Source organism: Giraffa tippelskirchi, chromosome 1 (assembly GCF_054371585.1).
Source record: "Giraffa tippelskirchi isolate mGirTip1 chromosome 1, T2T-mGirTip1v1.2.pri, whole genome shotgun sequence".
Lineage (NCBI taxonomy): Eukaryota > Metazoa > Chordata > Mammalia > Artiodactyla > Giraffidae > Giraffa > Giraffa tippelskirchi.
In genome coordinates this window covers 104,176,433-104,195,274 of record NC_137275.1, presented here as the reverse complement: position 1 = coordinate 104,195,274, position 18,842 = coordinate 104,176,433, and the positions used below count along the sequence as shown (strand labels likewise).

General features: G+C 36.9%; 3 protein-coding genes across 3 annotated transcripts in view; 1 reads left to right on the top strand and 2 right to left on the bottom strand.

The window, feature by feature from the left end:
* The window catches only part of LOC145505369 (uncharacterized), a 138,375-nt gene extending 130,299 nt beyond the window's left edge, over positions 1 to 8,076 (top strand). The window contains exon 3 of the transcript XR_014053023.1: positions 5,683 to 8,076. The gene's annotated coding sequence lies outside the window, so the exon portion shown is untranslated. The remainder of the gene's footprint in view (positions 1 to 5,682) is intronic.
* The window catches only part of LOC145505540 (uncharacterized), a 50,963-nt gene that overhangs the window by 1,769 nt on the left and 30,352 nt on the right, over positions 1 to 18,842 (bottom strand). The window lies entirely within an intron of this gene.
* Positions 1 to 18,842, bottom strand: part of LOC145505605 (uncharacterized) — a 65,969-nt gene that overhangs the window by 31,888 nt on the left and 15,239 nt on the right. The window lies entirely within an intron of this gene.

Sequence of the window (18,842 nt, the reverse complement as noted above, 5' to 3'; positions counted from 1 at the left end):
GAGAAGATACGTGTATACTTACAGCTGATTCACTTTGTTGTATGGCAGAAACCAACACAACATTGTAAAGCAATTATCCTCCAATTAAAAATAACTTAGGGACTTCCCTGGTGGTCCAGTGGTTAGACATTCAGCTTCCAACGCACGGGACACAGTTCCATCCCTGGTCAGGGAACTAGGATCCCACACGTCATTGGGCAACTGAGCCCAAGAGCTGCAGCTAGAGAAAGCCCTAGAGCTTTTTCTGCAACAAAGTCCCAGCACAGCCAAAATTTTTAAATTAATTAAAATAAATAAAAATATACTGTAGAAACAAAAAAAAGATATATCTTTTCCTAAGAAAAATAAAGTGGAAATCTGTAAAGGAATCTCCATGCTCAAACAGAGGGTTACAATTTTATAACTTAAGTAATATTAAAGAACTTAACATTTTAAAAAGTAAAGAAAAATATGTTATGAACATCCAACAATTATAAACATGTTAAACTAGTAAAATTGAACTCTAAATTATGGAATTATAGATTTGATTGTTGGAAGGGACTTTATCAGTTTATCTAATTTAATCCCCTTATTTTGAAAATGAAAAAACTGAGGTACAAACAAGTGAAACAATTCTTTACAAAGTGAAAGTTGCTCAGGTGTGTCCGACTCTTTGTGGCCCCATGGGCTATACAGCCCATGCAATTCTCCAGGCCCGAATACTGGAGAGGGTAGCCCTTCCCTTCTCCAGAGGATCTTCCCAACCCAGGGATCGAACCCAGGTCTCCCACATTGCAGGTGGATTCTTTACCACCAGCTGAGCCAGCAGGGAAGCCCTTCTTCCCAAAGCTATACATATTATATAGTAGCAAAGATGAAGCTAGAAACTAAGACTTCCAGTTTAGTGCCACGTCCAATCCCAAAGAAAGGCAACGCCAAAGAATGCTCAAACTGCCGCACAATTGCACTCATCTCACACACTAGTAAAGTAATGCTTAAAATTATCCAAGCCAGGCCTCAGCAATACGTGAACCGTGAACTTCCAGATAGTCAAGGTTCTCTTAGAAAAGGCAGAGGAACCAGAGATCAAATTGCCAATATCCGCTGGATCATTAAAAAAGCAAGAGAGTTCCAGAAAAACATCTGTTTCTGCTTTTTGACTATGCCAAAGCCTTTGACTGTGTGCATCACAATCAACTGTGGAAAATTCTTAAAGAGATGGGAATACCAGACCACCTGACCTGCCTCTTGAGAAACCTGTATGCAGGTCAGGAAGCGACAGTTAGAACTGGACATGGAACAACATACTGGTTCCAAATAGGAAAAGGAGTATGTCAAGGCTGTATATTGTCACCCTGCTTATTTAACTTATCTGCAGAGTACATCATGAGAAATGCTGGGCTGGAGGAAGCACAAGCTGGAATCAAGATTGCCGGGAGAAATATCAATAACCTCAGATATGTAGATGACACCACCCTGATGGCAGAAAGTGAAGAAGAACTAAAGAGCCTCTTGATGAAAGTGAAAGAGGAGAGTGAAAAAGTTGGCTTAAAGCTCAACATTCAGAAAACTAAGATCATGGCATCCAGTCCCATCACTTTGTGGCAAATAGATGGGGAAACAGTGGAAACTGTATCAGACTTTATTTTTCTGGGCTCCAAAATCACTGCAGATGGTGATTGCAGCCATGAAATTAAAAGATGCTTACTCCTTGGAAAGAAAGTTATGACCAACCTAGATAGCATATTAAAAAACAGAGACATTACTTTGCCAACAAAGGTCTGTCTAGTCAAGGCCATGGTTTTTCCAGTGGTCATGTATGGATGTGAGAGTTGGACTCTAAAGAAAGCTGAGTGCCGAAAAATTGATGCTTTTGAACTGTGGTGTTGGAGAAGACTCTTGAGAATCCCTTGGACTGCAAGGAGATCCAACCAGTCCATCCTGGGGGAGATCAGTCCTGGGTGTTCATTGGAAGGACTGATGTTGAAGCTGAAACTCCAATCCTTTGGCCACCTGATGTGAAGAGTTGACTCATTGGAAAAGACCCTGATGCTGGGAAGGATTGAGGGCAGGAGAAGAAGGGGATGACAGAGGATGAGATGGTTGGATGGCATCACCAACTCAATGGACATGGGTTTGGGTAGACTCTGGGAGTTGGTGATGGACAGGGAGGCCTGGCGTGCTGTGGCTCATGGGGTGGCAAAGAGTCGGACTCGACTGAACTGAACTGAACTGACCACCTGATATGAGTAGTGTACAATTTATATCCCCCCAAAAACTTTAACCTCAAAAAACAAATAGAGTAAGAAACAATACATAAGTAAGTAGATGCTGATATATTATAAAAATAGCATGTAAAACATGGTTATTTACCTAATAACTATGTTAAACCAACTGTGTTAATAAAGTATATTAGACAGCAATGATTTAGGTTATGGCCATCTTAAAATTTAAAACTACTTTATAAATTTCTTGTCTTTCAGTAATCTTCTAGGAGCAAGAGGTAAGAAGTTTTTTAACCAATCACTTGATAGCCTTCGCAAGACATTAGAGCAGTCAATAATACTTACTGAACATTTTTTACTGTTGGGCCAGAGACTATTCTAGGCCACGTGGATGCAGTGGTTAAACAAGACAATGAAAATGTCTGTTCTTATAGAGTTTATATTCTAAGGAATGTGCATGCACATGCATGCACATATGCATACACGCATGTGCAAGCATGTGTGGTGGGGGGCAGACAAAAAAACAAAAACGAAAATATCATAGAGTGATAAGGGCTGTGAAGAACACATGATGCTGTGATAGAAAATAGCTATAGGCTGCTTTAGATTGGAAGGTCAGTGAAGGTGTCCAGAGGAACTGAGTCCTAAAGAAAATAAAGGGGGAGTCGGGAAATACTGGTGAAGAGTATCCCAAGCCACAAAACCAGAAACTATTGTAAAGGATTTAAATTGGAGATAAGGTTGGCACACTAAAGAAACCGTAAAAGAAGGAAAATAATAAATATAAGAGCAGAGATAAAATAGAGGCCAGAAAAACAATAGAGAAAATAAACAAAGCCAAAAGGTGGATCTTCAAAAAGAACAAATTGACAAATCTTAAGCTAGGTTGACAAAGGAAAAGAAGACACAGAAAATTCATAACCAATATAAATAAAAATGGGATCATTATTACCAATTATATAGAAATAAAAAGCATTATGAGAGTACTATGAACAATTATATACCAACAAATTAGATGACTTAGATGAAATGGATAAACTCCTAGAAACACAAAAGCTACCAAGGTTGAAACCTAAGAACTAACTAGTAATGAGATTGAATCAGTAATAAAAAATCTGACAAGGCAAGCCCTGGACCATGGCTTCACTGCCAAACATTTAAAGATGAACTAACACCACTCCTTCCCAAACTCTTCCAAAAAACTGAAGGGGATGGAACACTTTCTGACTCAATCTGTGAGGTCAGAATTACCAAAGCCAAAGACCAGCAAGACAGGAAACTACAGATCAATATCCTTTATGAGCATTGATGCAGAAATCCTCAACAAGATACGAGCAAATAGAATTCAGCAGCATATGATAAATATTAAACACGATGACCAAGTGGGATTTATTCCTAGAATGTAAGAATAGTTCAACATACGAAAATCAATTAATAATCAATCAATGTAATGCACCACATTGGGCTTCCCAGGTGGCGCTAGTGGTAAAGAACCCACCTGCCAACACAGGAGACATAAGACGCAGGTTTCATTCTTGGGTCAGGAAGATCCTCTGGAGGAGGACATAGTAAACCCACTCCAGCATTCTTGCCTGGAGAATCCAATGGACAGAAGAGCCTGGCGGGCTACGGTCTATAGGGTTGTAAAGAGTCAGACACGACTGAAGTAGCGTATCACAGACACATGCCCATATACCTCTTTAACAGAGTGAAGGGGGGAAAAAAAACCCACACGTGATTAATTTCCTTCAAGAACTTTTCCTTTGCATTCACAGCTTGGCTAAGTGGTCATTGCAAGAGGCCTCACTTTTGGCCTATCTTGGCTTTCTACGTGCCTTCATACTACACTTAATCATTTCTAGCTTTTATTTTATTTTTAACATTTATTTATTTATCTGCATCAGGTCTTAGTTGTGGCATGCAGGACTTTTCATTGGGGTGCAAGCTTCTCTCTAGTTCCAGCAGTCAGACTTAGTTGCCTTGAAGTATGTGGGCTCTTAATTCTCGGACCAGGGATCAAACCTGTGTCTCCTGCATTGGAAGGCAGATTCTTAATCACTGGATCATTAGGGAAATCCTTTGATTTATTTTTAGTGTTCTATTTGTGTTTAAAGATGATATATATTTTATTATACACACATATATACACATATATTATTCATTCCTTCTACATTTAGTACCATTTTTTTTGCTATTACAGAAAATAATCTTGTATACATCCTGAACATGTCTCCTTGTACACATTGGTGATAATTTCTTCAGAGTATATATCTAGAAGTGAAATTTCTGGGAAGTAGTATATGTGCATCTTTAATTATACTAAACATTGCCAGATGCTCTCCAAAATGATTATACAAAGTTATACTACCACCAGCTATACTTGAGAGTTTGTTTTCCTATGTGCTTGACATTCTTGGTATTGCCAGACTTTTCTTCTCTGTTAATCTTACAGGTTCACAGTGGAACCACCTTATCTTTTCCCCCCTTTTTTATTGACACATAGTTGATTTGCAACATTGTACAAAATTCAGCAGAGTGACTCAGTTTTACACATACATACATTCTCTCTTTTTCTTTTTTTTTGTAACCAAAACTTTAATCCCAAGGATTCTTACAAAACATATTACAAATGACAGCATGAAAAAAGAATCTTACACAGTAACTCAGTTCAGCTGTACAATGTACCCTTAAACTGGCAGGATATTTGGTATCTTGAGTAGTCTCAAATTTCCAAATAAAGAATGTTACAAAGAGCTGTGTATTCTTATAAAGCAATCACAGAAGGAACTTACAACCTAAAGAAAAGGTAAACTAACTTCCTTGAAACTTCTTAGATTCTACACCAACTGGACAACCTTTTGTCCAATGTGAAGACTAGTGGAATTTTTAAACCTCTAATCTAGTTTAAGGGTGCAGCTTTAATTTTTCCAGCTGGCTTTTGAGTTCACAGCAGCTTTTAAAAACTGCTTAACTACAGCTACATATCATATCCCAGCTATGTTGAAAAAAATCTTCCAATTTTTGCCAGTTTTTGTTTCCATAATGTTAAACATTGACTTTACCTGGGCAGGAGTTAGAGGTTTATTATCAGCCTATGCAAGACTAAAATTCAAAGCAAATTAAATTTTGTTTAAGGGAACATTGTAAAGTAACAATTCTTGATATTACATGCCTCATATGATCCATTTCAAACCACAGAGAATTACACCTTTGTGTGTCACTGTTCCAACAGACAAACAAATGTGAACAGCTAAAACATTTTAAAAATGCACCAAGCTTATGAAGTCTCAAACAGAACTTGAATTTTCTGTACATACTCCTGTCAAACGAAGTTATTTCCTGTACACCACTCCTCTTGCAAACTGATCTTCCATTTCCTTTCATTCGACCTAGATCTGCTATGAGACCTAGAGAAAGATCAGGACGGCTTGTGATTTGTCTCCCGGGGACAGTGATCTCTCTCTTCTCCAATCTCTAGAAAGGGACCTGCTCCGGCGGCGGGAGAAGCTTCTCCGTCTTGGAGATCTGCGTGGAAGTGGAGGACTCCTCCTCCGATAACCATCTCAAGGGCGACGACCCCAAGAAGGAGGTGGGCGGCGATTTCGACTTCCCTTTTCATCATTGGATAGTCCCCTCTTACTCGGCAGCCACACGATGTTCTCTCCCGTCTAGCTCTCGGACAGCATCAGCTGCATCTCGGGGATCTTTGGACTGAACAAAAGCAAAGCCAGGACGGTTTCTAGCAACCTACACACTTCGGAGTGGTCCCTAATAGCCAAAAGCTCCTTCCAATTCAGTCTCGTTGCCATTGTTTCCAAGATTATCGACATAAAATTTACAGTCCAGTGGACAGGAATCACGATGCTTTCCGAGATCTTAGGTTAGAGATGCGGAGGTTCAAATCCACAGAGGTCTTCCCGGTCCCCTCCCGCCCGGCGTTCCCAGATGCGCTCGCACACCGGACGTCCACGAAATGGCCTACGTTCTCTTTCTAAAACATTCTTTTCCATTATGGATTATCCCAGGAGATTAGATATAGTTCCCTGTGCTATACCGTAGGACCTTGTTGTTTAGCCATTCTAAATGTAATAGTTTGCATCTGTCAACCCCAAATTCCCAGACCATCTTTCTCCTCTCCCTTGACAACCACAAGTCTGATCTCTATGCTTGTGAGTCTGTTTCTGTTTTGTAGCCAGGTTAATTTGTGCCATATTTTAGGTTCCACTTATAAGTGATATCATATGGTATTCGTCTTTCTCTTTCTGGCTTACTTCACTTAGTATGATAATCTCTAGTTGAATCCATGTTGTTGCAAATAGCATTATTTTCTTCCTTTTTATGGCTGAGTAGTTGTATGTATGTACCACATCTTCTTTATCCATTCATCTGTCATTGGGCATTTTGGTTGCTTTCATGTTTTGGCTACTATGAATAACCCTGCTATCTTTTTGAATTATAGTTTTGTCTGACTATGCCACAGTATCTTTGAAACAATAAAGCAAAGTGCAATGAAACAAGGTATGTGTGTACCAAGAATAACCTCATTCACACTTTTGAGAACATAGTGAGATTTTACTAATTTAGACAACAGTAACATCATAATTCATACACTGAAATTAAATTTACATTGATATTACACACTTTTTGGCATTCTTTGGCATTGCCTTTCTTTGGGTAATGAGTTTGAGTACACTCCAGGAGTTGGTGATGGACAGGGATGCCTGGCATGCTGCCGTCCATGCCAGGTCGCGAATGAGCAACTGAACTGAACTGAACATATTTTTTACAAAAGAAAATACTTTAGAAACTAAACATATAAACCTGGCTCCAAAGAGCATTATAAAATATTTATCTTTACAACCACCTCTATGTTGTTCAGCACTCAGTCGTGTCCAACTCTTTGCAACCCCATGGACTGCAGCATGCCAGGCTTCCCTGTCCTTCACCATCTCCTGGAGCCTGCTCAAACTCATGTCCATTGAGTCAGTGATGCCATCCAACCATCTCATCCTCTGTCGACCCCTTCTCCTCCTGCCTTCAGTCTTACCCAGCATCAGGGTCTTTTCTAATAAGTCAGCTCTTCACATCAGGTGGCCAAAGTATTGGACTTTCAACTTAAGCATCAGTCCTTCCAATGAATATTCAGGATTGATTTCCTTTAGGATTGACTGGTTTGATCTCCTTGAAGTCCAAGGGACTCTCAAGAGTCTTCTCCAGCACCACATTTCAAAGCATCAATTGTTTGTTTGGCGCTCAGCCTTCTTTATGGTCAAACTCACATCCATACATGACTACTGGAAAAACCATAGCTTTGACTAGACAGACCTTGGTCAGTAAAGTAATGTCTCTGCTTTTTAATATGCTGTCTAAGTTTGACATAGCTTTTCTTCCAAGGATCAAGAGTCTTTTATTTCATGACTGCAGTCACCATCTGCAGTGATTTTGGAGCCCAAGAAAATGAAGTCGGTCACTGTTTCCATTGTTTCCCATCTATTTGCCATGAAGTGATGAGACCGGATGCCATGATCTTCGTTTTTTGAATGTTGAGTTTTAAGCCACCTTTTCACTCTCCTTCATCAAGAGGCTCTTTAGTTCCTCTTCTCTTTCTGCCATAAGGGTGGTAGCATCTGCCTATCTGAGGTTATTGGTATTTCTCCCAGCAATCTTGATTCTAACTTGTACTTCATTCAGCTGGCATTTTGCATGATGTACTCTGCATATAAGTATAATAAGCAGGGTGACAATATACGACCTTGATGTACTCCTTTTCCAATTTGGAACCAGTCCGTTGTTCCATATCCGGTTCTAACTGTTGCTTCTTGACCTGCATGCAGATTTCTAAGGAGATAGGTGAGGTGGTCTAGTATTCCCATCTCTCTAAGAATTTTCCACAGTTTGTTGTGATCCATACAGTCAAAGGTTAGCATAGTCAATGAAGCAGAAGTAGATGTTTTTTCTGGAATTCTCTTGCTTTTTTGATGATCCAGCGGATGTTGGCAATTTGATCTCTGGTTCCTCTGCCTTTTCTAAATCCAGCTTGAACATCTGGAAATTCTCAGTTCACGTACTATTGATGGCTAGCTTGGAGAATTTTGAGCATTATTTTGCTAGCATGTGAGATGAGTGCAACTGTGCAGTAACCACCTCTGTACAAACAGTTATATGTTGGCAGTTACCTCTGAAGCTGGCCACAGTAAGTATTCAATAATCGTTTGCTGAAAGAATAAACATTTTATCTTGTAGTCACAGAGCAGCTTAATCTATTAATGAAGCAGTGGATCTTCTATAATCCTCTACCCAATCTTGTACTTTAGTTATAAAAGTATGTTGTGGAGAATTAGACTGTAAATCAGATGTTTTCACTATGTCTAAATGCCTCCAGCAGGTTTGAATTAATGATGCTTCTGTTGATAGAAATAGGAAATTTTAAGAATAAGATAATAAGAATCTATTGGCTATTTCACAAGTCATTCTTTTTTATTTTTTTTTTACCTTTTGACCTCTAATACCTATTCTTTCCGCACCCACCCCCACTTCTGACAATCACCAATTTGTTCTCTATATCTATGAACTGTTACGTTTATTTTTTAGATTCCACATATAAAAGAGATCGTAGAATATTTGTCTCTGACTTATTTCACTTAGCATAATGCCCTAAAGGTCCATCCATGTTTTGAAAATGGCAAGTTTTTTTTTTCATTTTTAAATTTGTTAAGCAATCTCAACATACTTGACACACATATTTGTTTGTATATATACACTGCATCTTCTTTACCCATTCATCCATCAGTGTACAGTTAGGTTGTTCCCATATCTTGGTGCTGTAAATAATGTGACATTGAACATGGAGTTGTGTATCTTTCTGAATTAGTACTTTCATTTTCTTCTGATAATACCTAGAGGTGGAACTGCTGAACGGTATGGTAGTTATATTTTTAGTTTTTGAGAAAACTCCATACTGTTTTTCAAAACGACTGCACCAATTGGCATTCCCACTGACAGTTCAGAAGGGTTCCCTTTGCTCCACATCCTTGCCAACACTTGTTATTTCTTGTCTTTTGATAACAGTCATTCTAGGAGATGTGAGGAGATATCCTACTGTGGTTTTGATTTGCACTTCCCTGATGATTGAGGATGTTGAATATCTTTTCTTGCACCTGTTAGCCATCTGTATGTCTTCTTTGGCAAAATCTCTCTTTAGATATTCTGTCCATTATTTAATCACGTTGTTTTTGTTTTTGTTTTGGCTATTGAGTTGTGTGAGCTCTTTACATTTCCTGAATATTAATTCTTTATCAGGTGATTTGGAAATATTTTCTCTCAGTCCATAGGTTGCCTATTCATTTTGTTTATGGTTTCATTTACTGTGTAGAAGCTTTTTAGTACCATGTTGTTCTATTTATTTATTTTTGCTTTTGTCACTTTTGCTTTAGGTGTCATTAAAAAAATTGTAGCCAAGACCTATATCAAGGAGCTTAGCACTTATATTTTCTTCTAGAAATGTTATGGCTTCAGGTCTTATGTTCAAATCCTCAATCCATTTTGAGTTAATTTTTGTGTGTAGTATAAGATAGTAATCCAGTTTCATTCTTTAGTCTTTGGCTGTCCAATTTTCCCAACAACATTTGTTGTAGAGACTGCCCTTTCTTCATTATATATTCTTGGTCCTTTATCATAAATCAATGGCCCCTGTGTGTTGGTCTGTTTCTGCGACCTCTGTCTTGTCCCACTGATCTATGTATCTGTTTTTTTCCCAGTACCATGTTTTGTTTTATAATGCTTTATATTGCAGTTTGAAATCAGGGAGCACGATGCCTTCAGCTTTTTTTTTTTAATTAATTTATTTTTTAATTGAAGGATAATTGCTTTACAGAATTTTGTTGTTTTCTGTCAAACCTCAACATGGATCAGCCATAGGTATACATATATCCCCTCCCTTTTGAACCTCCCTACCATCTTCCTCCCAATCCCATCCCTCTGGGTTGATACAGGGCTGCTGTTGGGGTTTTCTGAGGCAAACAGCAAATTCCCGTTGGCTATCTATTTTACATATGGTAATGTAAGTTTCCATGTTACTCTCTCCATTCATCTCACCCTCTCCTCCCCTCTCCCCATGTCTATAAGTCTATTCTCTGTGTCTGTTTCTCCATTGCTGCCCTGCAAATAAATTCTTCAGTACCATTTTTCTAGATTCCATATATATGTGCTAGTATACGATATCTATCTTTCTCTTTCTGACTTACTTTACTCTGTATAATAGGCTCTAGGTTCATCCACCTCATTAGAACTGACTCAAATGTGTTCCTTTTTATGGCTGAGTAGTATTTCATTGTATATATATACCACAATTTCTTTCTCCATTCATCTGTTGATGGATACCTAAGTTGCTTCCATGTTCTAGCTATTGTAAATAGTGCTGCAATGAACAGTGGGATACCTGTGTCTTTTCAATTTTAGTTTCCTTAGGTTATATGCCTAGGAGTGGGATTGCTGGGTCATATGTTGCTTATAGGGCTTCCCTGGTAGCTCAGACGGTAAAGCATCTGCCTGCAATGTGGGAGACCTGGGTTCAATCCCCAGGTTGGGAAGATCCCCTGGAGAAGGAAATGGCAACCCACGCCAGTACTCTTGCCTGGAAAATTCCATGGATGGAGGAGCCTGGTAGGCTACAGTCCATGGAATTGCAAAGAGTCAGACACGACTGAGCAACTGCACTGCACTGGCTATGTTGCTTTTATTCCTAGATTTTATGGAATCACCATACTGTCTTCCACAGAGGCTATATCAATTTACATTCCCACCAACAGTGTAAGAGTGTTCCCTTTTCTCCACACCTTCTCCAGCATTTATTGTTTGTAGACTTTTTGATGATGGTCATTCTGACCAGTGTGAGGTGATATCTCACTGTAGTTTTGATTTTCATTTTTCTAATAATGAGTGATGTTGAGCATCTTTTCATGTGTTTGTTAGCCATCTGTCTTCTTTGAAGAAAAGTCTGTCAAGGTCTTTTTCCCACTTTGGATTGGGTTGGTTGTTTTTCTGGTATTGAGTTATATGAGCTGCTTGTATATTTCGGAAATTAATCCTTTTCAGGTTGTTTCATTTGCTATTATTTTCTCCCGTTCTGAGAGTTGTCTTTTCACCTTGTTTTTAGTTTCCTTTGCTGTGCAAAAGCTTTTAAGTTTAATCAGGTCCCATTTGTTTACTTTTGTTTTTATTTCCGTTACTGTAGGAGGTGGGTCATAGAGCGTCTTGCTTTGATTTGTGTCATTGAGTGTTCTGCCTGTTTTCCTCTAAGAGTTTTATAGTTTCTGGTCTTACATTTAGGTCTTGAATCCATTTTGAGTTTAGCTTTGTGTGTGGTGTTAGGAAGTGTTCTAATTTCATTCTTTTATATGTAACTGTCCAGTTTTCCCAGCACCATTTATTGAATAGGCTGTCTTTGCCCCATTGTATATTCTTGCCTCCTTTGTCAAAAATAAGGTACCCATAGGTGCATGGGTTTATTTCTGGGCTTTCTATCTTGTTCCATTGGTCTATATTTCTGTTTTGTGCCAGTACCACACTGTCCTGATGGCTGTAGCTTTGTAGTATCATCTGAAGTCAGGAAGGTTGATTCCTCCAGGTCCATTCTTCTTTCTCAACTGCTTTGGCTATTCGGGGTCTTTTGTGTTTCCATATGAATTGTGAAATTTTTTGTTCTAGTTCTGTGAAAAAGCCATTGGTAATTTGATAGGGGTCGCATTGAATCTGTAGATTGCATTTGGTAGTATGGTCATTTTCACAATATTGATTCTTCCTACCCAGAAACATGGAATATCTCTCCATTTGTTTATGTCATCTTTGATTTCTTTCATCAGTGTCTTATAACTTTCTGTGGAATTCCATCACCTCCACTAGCTTTGTTCATAGTGATGCTTCCCAAGGCCCACCTGACTTCGCATTCTAGGATGTCCGGCTCTAGGTGAGTGATCACACCATCATGGTTATCTGGGTCATGAAGATCTTTTTTGTATTGTTCTTCCGTGTATTCTTGCCACATCTTCTTAATGTCTTCTGCTTCTGTTAGGTCCATATCATTTCTGTCCTTTATTGTGCCCATCTTTGCATGAAAAGTTCCCTTGGTATTTCTAATTTTCTTGAAGAGATCTCTAGTCTTTCCCATTCTGTTGTTTTCATCTATTTCAATCAAACACAGGCCCCCAAATTGAAAGTGCTGAGTCTTAACCACTTGACCGCCAGGGAATTCCCTAGTTTTCAATATGTAAGCTTTTCACCTTCTTGGTTAAATTTATTCCTGAGAATTTTATTCTTTTTGATATAACTATAAATGAGATTGTTTTCTTTATTTCTCTTTATGTTAGTTTATTTGTGTATAGGAACACACCAAATTTTTGCATATTGATTTTATATCTTGCAACTTTACTGATTTTGTTTATTAGCTCTAACAGTTTTTAATGGCATAATATCTTGTCATCTGCAAGTGACAGGTTTACTTCTTCCTTTCCAATTTGGATGTCTTTTATTTCTTTTTCTCACCTAATTACTCTGTGTAGGATTTCCAATACTGTGTTGAAAATAACTGGTGACAGTGAACATCTTTGTCTTGTTTCTCATCTTAGAGGAAAGATTTTCAGCTTTTCACCATTGAGTATGATGTTAGCTGTGGGTTTGTCATGTACAGCCTTTATTATGTTGAGGCACAGTCCCTCTATTCTCATTTTATTTAGAGATTTTTTTGTACATGGATGTTGACTTTTGTCAAATGCTTTTTTTTTTGTTTCGGTTGAGATAATCATAATTTTTATCATTCATTTTGTTTTAATGTGTTGTATCACATTGACTTCATTGCAGATATTGAATGATACTTACACCCCTGGAAAAAATCCTACTTGATCATGTTGTATGATCCTTAAAATGTGTTGTTGAAATCAGTTTGATAATATTTTGTTGAGGATTTTTGCATCTACATCCATCAATAATATTGGCCTATAATTTTCTTTCCTTTGGTATCCTGTCTGATGTTGGTATCAGGTAATGCTGACCTCTTTAAATGAGTTTAAAAGAGTTTTCTCCTCTTCTATTTTTGAAGAGTTTGAGAGGGATTGGTTTAATTCTCTTTTGAATTTTTGGTAAAATTCATCAGTGAAGTTTTTAACTTTTGTTTGCTGGGAGATTTTTAATTACTGATTCAGTTTCATTACCAGTTAATTGGTCTGTTTAGATTTTCTCTTCCACCATGATTCAGTCTTGATAGGTTGTATGTTTTTAGAAATTCTTTCCTTTCTTCTAGGTTGTCCAATTTGTTGGCATGTAATTGTTTATAGTAGTCTCTATGATCCTTCATATTTCTGTGGTATCAGTTGTAATATCTCCCTTTCATTTCTGATTTTAGTTAGTCCTCTTTTTTCTTTACTTTTTGAATCTTAAGCATGTAAAAATCAAGAAGGAAAATGTAGTTGGAGCTAACTAATTCCAGTGGTAGCACAATGATAAGAAATTCTAGGAATTCTGTTTTAGCTCCTATCTGTTCCTGAAGCTGTTTTACAAATGTGTCATTAAATTTATGACTTATCTTTTCAACAAATTCTCCTACTTGCTTAATTTACCTTGAATTCATTTTGTTGCTTGCAGCAATATTTGTATTCATAATTTTCAGAATTTTAGAATATTTTCTTAGGATAGATTTGATAGCATTGGGATTATTGAGTACAATTTCTTGACGGTTTTCTGGCCTTTTATATAAATACCTTTTGTTGTGATTGCAGAGGCCAAACTAAATAGAAAAACTTTTCTTACTTCTGCAGTGATATGAACATTCTGATAACGCAGGAAATGGCAACAGTAATTGCTTTCATTACAGTCTATGTAATTTAGAACAAGAAAAAGGAATTATTTTTTTAATCATTTGCACGCATTTATGTGGTAATAGGCACTATTGTTTTAACTTTTCTAATGAGGTCATTATAAACCTAAGATGTTAGCTTCATACCAAAGACAGACTTGTGCATGTGCATGAATGTGTGGGCTGACTGGGTTGGGAGAGGTGGAAAGGGTCTGAAAAATGAAGGGTAGAGTGGGAAAGAGAGAGAAAAGAGATATAGTGGAAATGTGCAGGCCATAGATATATTAACCAGTTTACCTCTCAGGCATGCATGAAATAAAGGCTTCAATTCTAAGACTGATTGATGGTAATAATTCTTTCCAACCTAACTTGTTCCTTCTATAAATTTTAAAAAGATTTTTTCTGTTATTATGTATTTAAATTCATTACTCTGCTTTGAAGTTCCACTTACCAATAGTGAATACAGTTGTGGATCTTAATAAACATTTTTTTTAAAATCTATTCTAATTCCATTCCCTCATTTAACTTTGGGAACTTCTGTTAAACACCATGACAAATGCCTAAGAGTTGCTGGGGGAAAAAAGCCAGACTAAATTTGACGCTGGTCATCTTATTATTTCTTTGTAGCCTTGCCTCTCCAAAAAGACTAATGTTTATCTTTGAATTGTTGAGAATTCTTACTTTCAGAATTCTTACTTTCAGAAGACAAAGTACCCTTTGTCTAAGGGTAATTTTTATGGTGTGGGACGTTTAACTTACTTATTAAGAGTAAAGCAAATGAAGTCTGTATTAAATGAAGAAAATATTTGTGACTTTCCATGAAGGTCAGGGCAACCACATTCTAAAATCATCAGCAATGCTGCTTGGTTTAAAGAGTTAGGTCTATTTCACATTTTTTTAAGACAAAACTTTTTAATTTACTTGGAAAGAAAAAGATACATGTTTTGTAATGTAGGCTTTGAGATTCACACTTCTTTTCTGTACAGACACAGCTCAAGATTTGACACACTCAGTATTTCAAGATATCATTTATATATGTAATCTAAAATATGACACAAATGAATATATCTATAAAACAAAACAGCTCACAAATACTTTGTATGATAATAAAAATATGACACTTGCAATTTTTTAAATTGGGCTTATTTACAAAATTTTCAATATTTTATATGTTATTTCTGTTGTATCAGATCTGAAACAATCATCACATTTTATTCACACAATAGTCATTCATTCAAATAAGGCATTTATTGCGTACCTACTATATACAAGACAGTAAATAAAGCAGAGAATGAAAGAAATGACCTGCTCTCGTGGTGCTAATACTCTAATGAAGGATGGAATTTAAAATAAAAACATCTAAATATATTATAAACCGAATGAGAAATGTTATGAAAAGAAAATAAAGCAAGACAATAACAACAGTGATGACTATGCTATTGTGCAAAATTTGCTCAGAATCTTCATTGACACAGTTTATAGTCTCCTTCTGGAAATCAACATAACTTAAGGGTCAGCTAGTAATTCCAGTGCCTAAATCCTTCAAAGAATCTACCATATCTAATATTTAATGCGCACACACACATTTCTTAGAAAAGTTTTTCATATTTGACCTGATGAACTATATATCAAAGTACAATGGTATTTGGTAATATGTGAATAATGGAACAAGGTTAACCAAATATGGTTTACTTTTTGAAATACTGAATGTCCTTTACCTGTAAGCAAATTGTGTTGTTAAAGTTTATTTTTAAATATGTATTTGAATCTCTGAATACATTTTCCCATAGAAACAATATTAAGTATAAAGATATATATCCAAGCCTGTTATTCAGCTGAAGGACAGTTTATTGAAATAGTAGAAAATAATATTGCCTCCAATTACAGTAACTGAATAAAGTAGAAAATCTATATAAGAGAATCTGATCCTTTTTCTTGAAGGATGACACTGTAGAAAATTATGTTCATTAAGAGGAAAATAGAGAGAACATGAAGAGAACATTGAGGGGACTAAAGTGCATGAAAACTTTAGAGGTTTCTGGAATTGGTTATTTTTTATATATAATTGTATTTTAAAGTTATAATTTTCTTTAACTTCTAAGAAACCATGTCATTAAGCACTACTCATATTTAAGTCATAATTAGACCTGACTTTTTCCCCCCCTCACAAATTAAGAAGAGACAAAAAAAGGGTAGGACTTCTCTTAGTTTTGGAAATAATCAAAGAGGCAAAAAAAAAAAACGCCTACTTATAAGAATATTATATTTTAGCTTTATTTAAAATTACATGGTTGGAAATAAACTCAATGTCCAACAGTAGGAAAATGGTAAAGAAATTTAGACTTGATATATATTGAATACACCAAAAAGAAAGTTTCTGAAGAATATTCAATGAAGTAGAAAAAAATAAATAAATGTTCATTGGAGGATAAAAGCTAGTAACAAGACTGTATAATACTGTAAGATTTTTCTATAAAATTTTCAACCAAAAATTTGAAATTATTATCTCTGGGTGTAGAGTGATTGGTATTTTCAAGATTTTTTTTTTTTTTTGCATTTTTTATTTCTATGATCTGCATTGTTGATTTTTGCATTTTTGAAGGTATTTTTCAGAGTCTGATTTGCATATGAGGAAAAGCAAATAAGGAAAGGGTTTTAGTATAACTGTTAAAACATATTTTAAAGAATGAGTGGGGAAAATAATACTCCTAAGAAAGAAACGACCGGAAAATATCTGTTTTTACTTAATTCTTCCCTAAGTGAAAGAAACAGCCTGATGGTAAAGACACTCTGGGCAGAAAGTCATGGTGGCCCCAGATTTCATGACCTTTGTGACAGGCTCCTATATTAAATTCCTCCTATTGAACCACATGGCGTGGACCCTGTTTTCCTGATTGGATCCTGACTAATAGTGGTAGTTTTCTTCTAAGAAGAAGTACTAAGAAGCAGTACTCCCTCAATAACACAAATCTGATGTATGAACAAACGTGCCTTGTTGTGCACTGATCACTTACCTGTGTCTCTCTTCCTCTGCACCCAGCCCCAGCCCGCCTTCGCCTTTGCGCTATGTCTCTCCCTTGCATCTGCTGCTGGCCATCCTCAGCCAGCAACCAGTGGCCCCAGGGTGAAATCTGAACTTAGATCAAGGGAGTTTGAATCTCTTTCAGAAAGAAGATTATCGAGGAAGAATCCTCACTTAAACGTTGTCCTAGACTCACAGACTTAAGAGAACAAACTTATGGTTGCCAGGGGGCAGGATGGAGGGAAGGGATAGTTAAGGAGCTTGGGATAGACATGTACACACTGCTATATTTAAAATGATAACCAACAAGGTCCTACTGTATGGCACAGGGAACTCTGCTCGATGTTATGTGGCAGCCTGGATGGAAGGGGAGTTTGGGGGAGAACCTGCTCAGTCGTGTCCGACTCAATGCCACCCTTTGGACTGTAGCCCACCAGGCTCCTCTGTCCATGGGATTTTTTCAGGCAAGAATACTGGAGTGGGTTGCCATTTCCTCCTCCAGGGGGTCTTCCCCACCCAGGGATTGAACCCATGTCTCCTTTGTCTCCACATTGCAGGTAGAGTCTTTACAACTGAGCCATTGGCAAAGCCCATGGATACGTGTATATGGATGGCTGAGTCCCCTGACTGTTTACCTGAAAGTATCACAACGTTGTTAATCGGCTATGCCCCAGTACAACATAGAAAGTTAAAAAAAAAGTTGTCCAAAGCTTCACAATAAGAGCAATATGCTCCAAAATACAGTGCCTGTTCTTACATCTATTGTCAGTGTTACAGGTAATCAGGACCATCTGATCTGGATTCTGTGTTTCTGCTGGGCAGCAAAAATTTTTACTGGCATTCTAACATTAAATGAGTCCCACTGAATTGCAGGAATCAAAAGATAATTGTCATGTATTTCCTTGTATTTGAAGTTTCTTTAAATGAGCCTCAAGAAGAAGCAAACTTTTTTTTTTTAAATCATGTGGGTGGTTTCTAAAAATGTCAAAGATTCAATATATTGCTTTGTCCAAAACACTGAGATAGAAACATAGTTTCCCCTGTAATTCTTTCTCTTATTATCTTTCTAAATTGAAAAGAAAGAAAATACTATAGTAAAAACCAGTTAAAGATAAAAGTTTCAAAGCAGTGTGCTTCATTCTGTCCCACCAGTACACAATGAAGTATTTCACTCGGTGGACCAGTGTGAGAAAATGGGATTCATAGCCACCCTTGATCCAAAATACATTGCTGCCTCTAGGCCACTCTTTCCTTTTATACTCCTTGTGGTGGAAAATCAACAATTACATTGATGTCAAAATGGTGTAGAAACAGATAGGATAATTTTCAGAATCAAAATCCCAAAAGTGTATTTGCATCTTTGAACTAGAGTAAAGCAATAGGAGGCTTTGTCTCAGTGAACACACGCAATAGAACCTCTACCTTGATAGAATGTTGATCTATGTAAAATGCAGATAAATATCAACAAAAGGCAGGCTGGACATCCATTGTCTCATCAGAGCTGCTGCCGATTATTTTAGAATTTTAATTCTTTATAATTTCCCTGAAGGTTTCTCAAACTTTAATTCACTGAAGATTGAACTGATTGTGTCAGTAGCAAAACACTGTTAAATTGTGTTATCATAAACTTGTAGATTTTTTCCAAAGAACTTTCATTTTTATGTAGGCAGTTACATCTTCAGTTTAGTCATCCAGAAAACAGTATTTTCCTATTTTAATTTCCTGTGAGGTAGGTGCATTACTGTTCCAGTTTTACAGAAGAGGTCTGGAA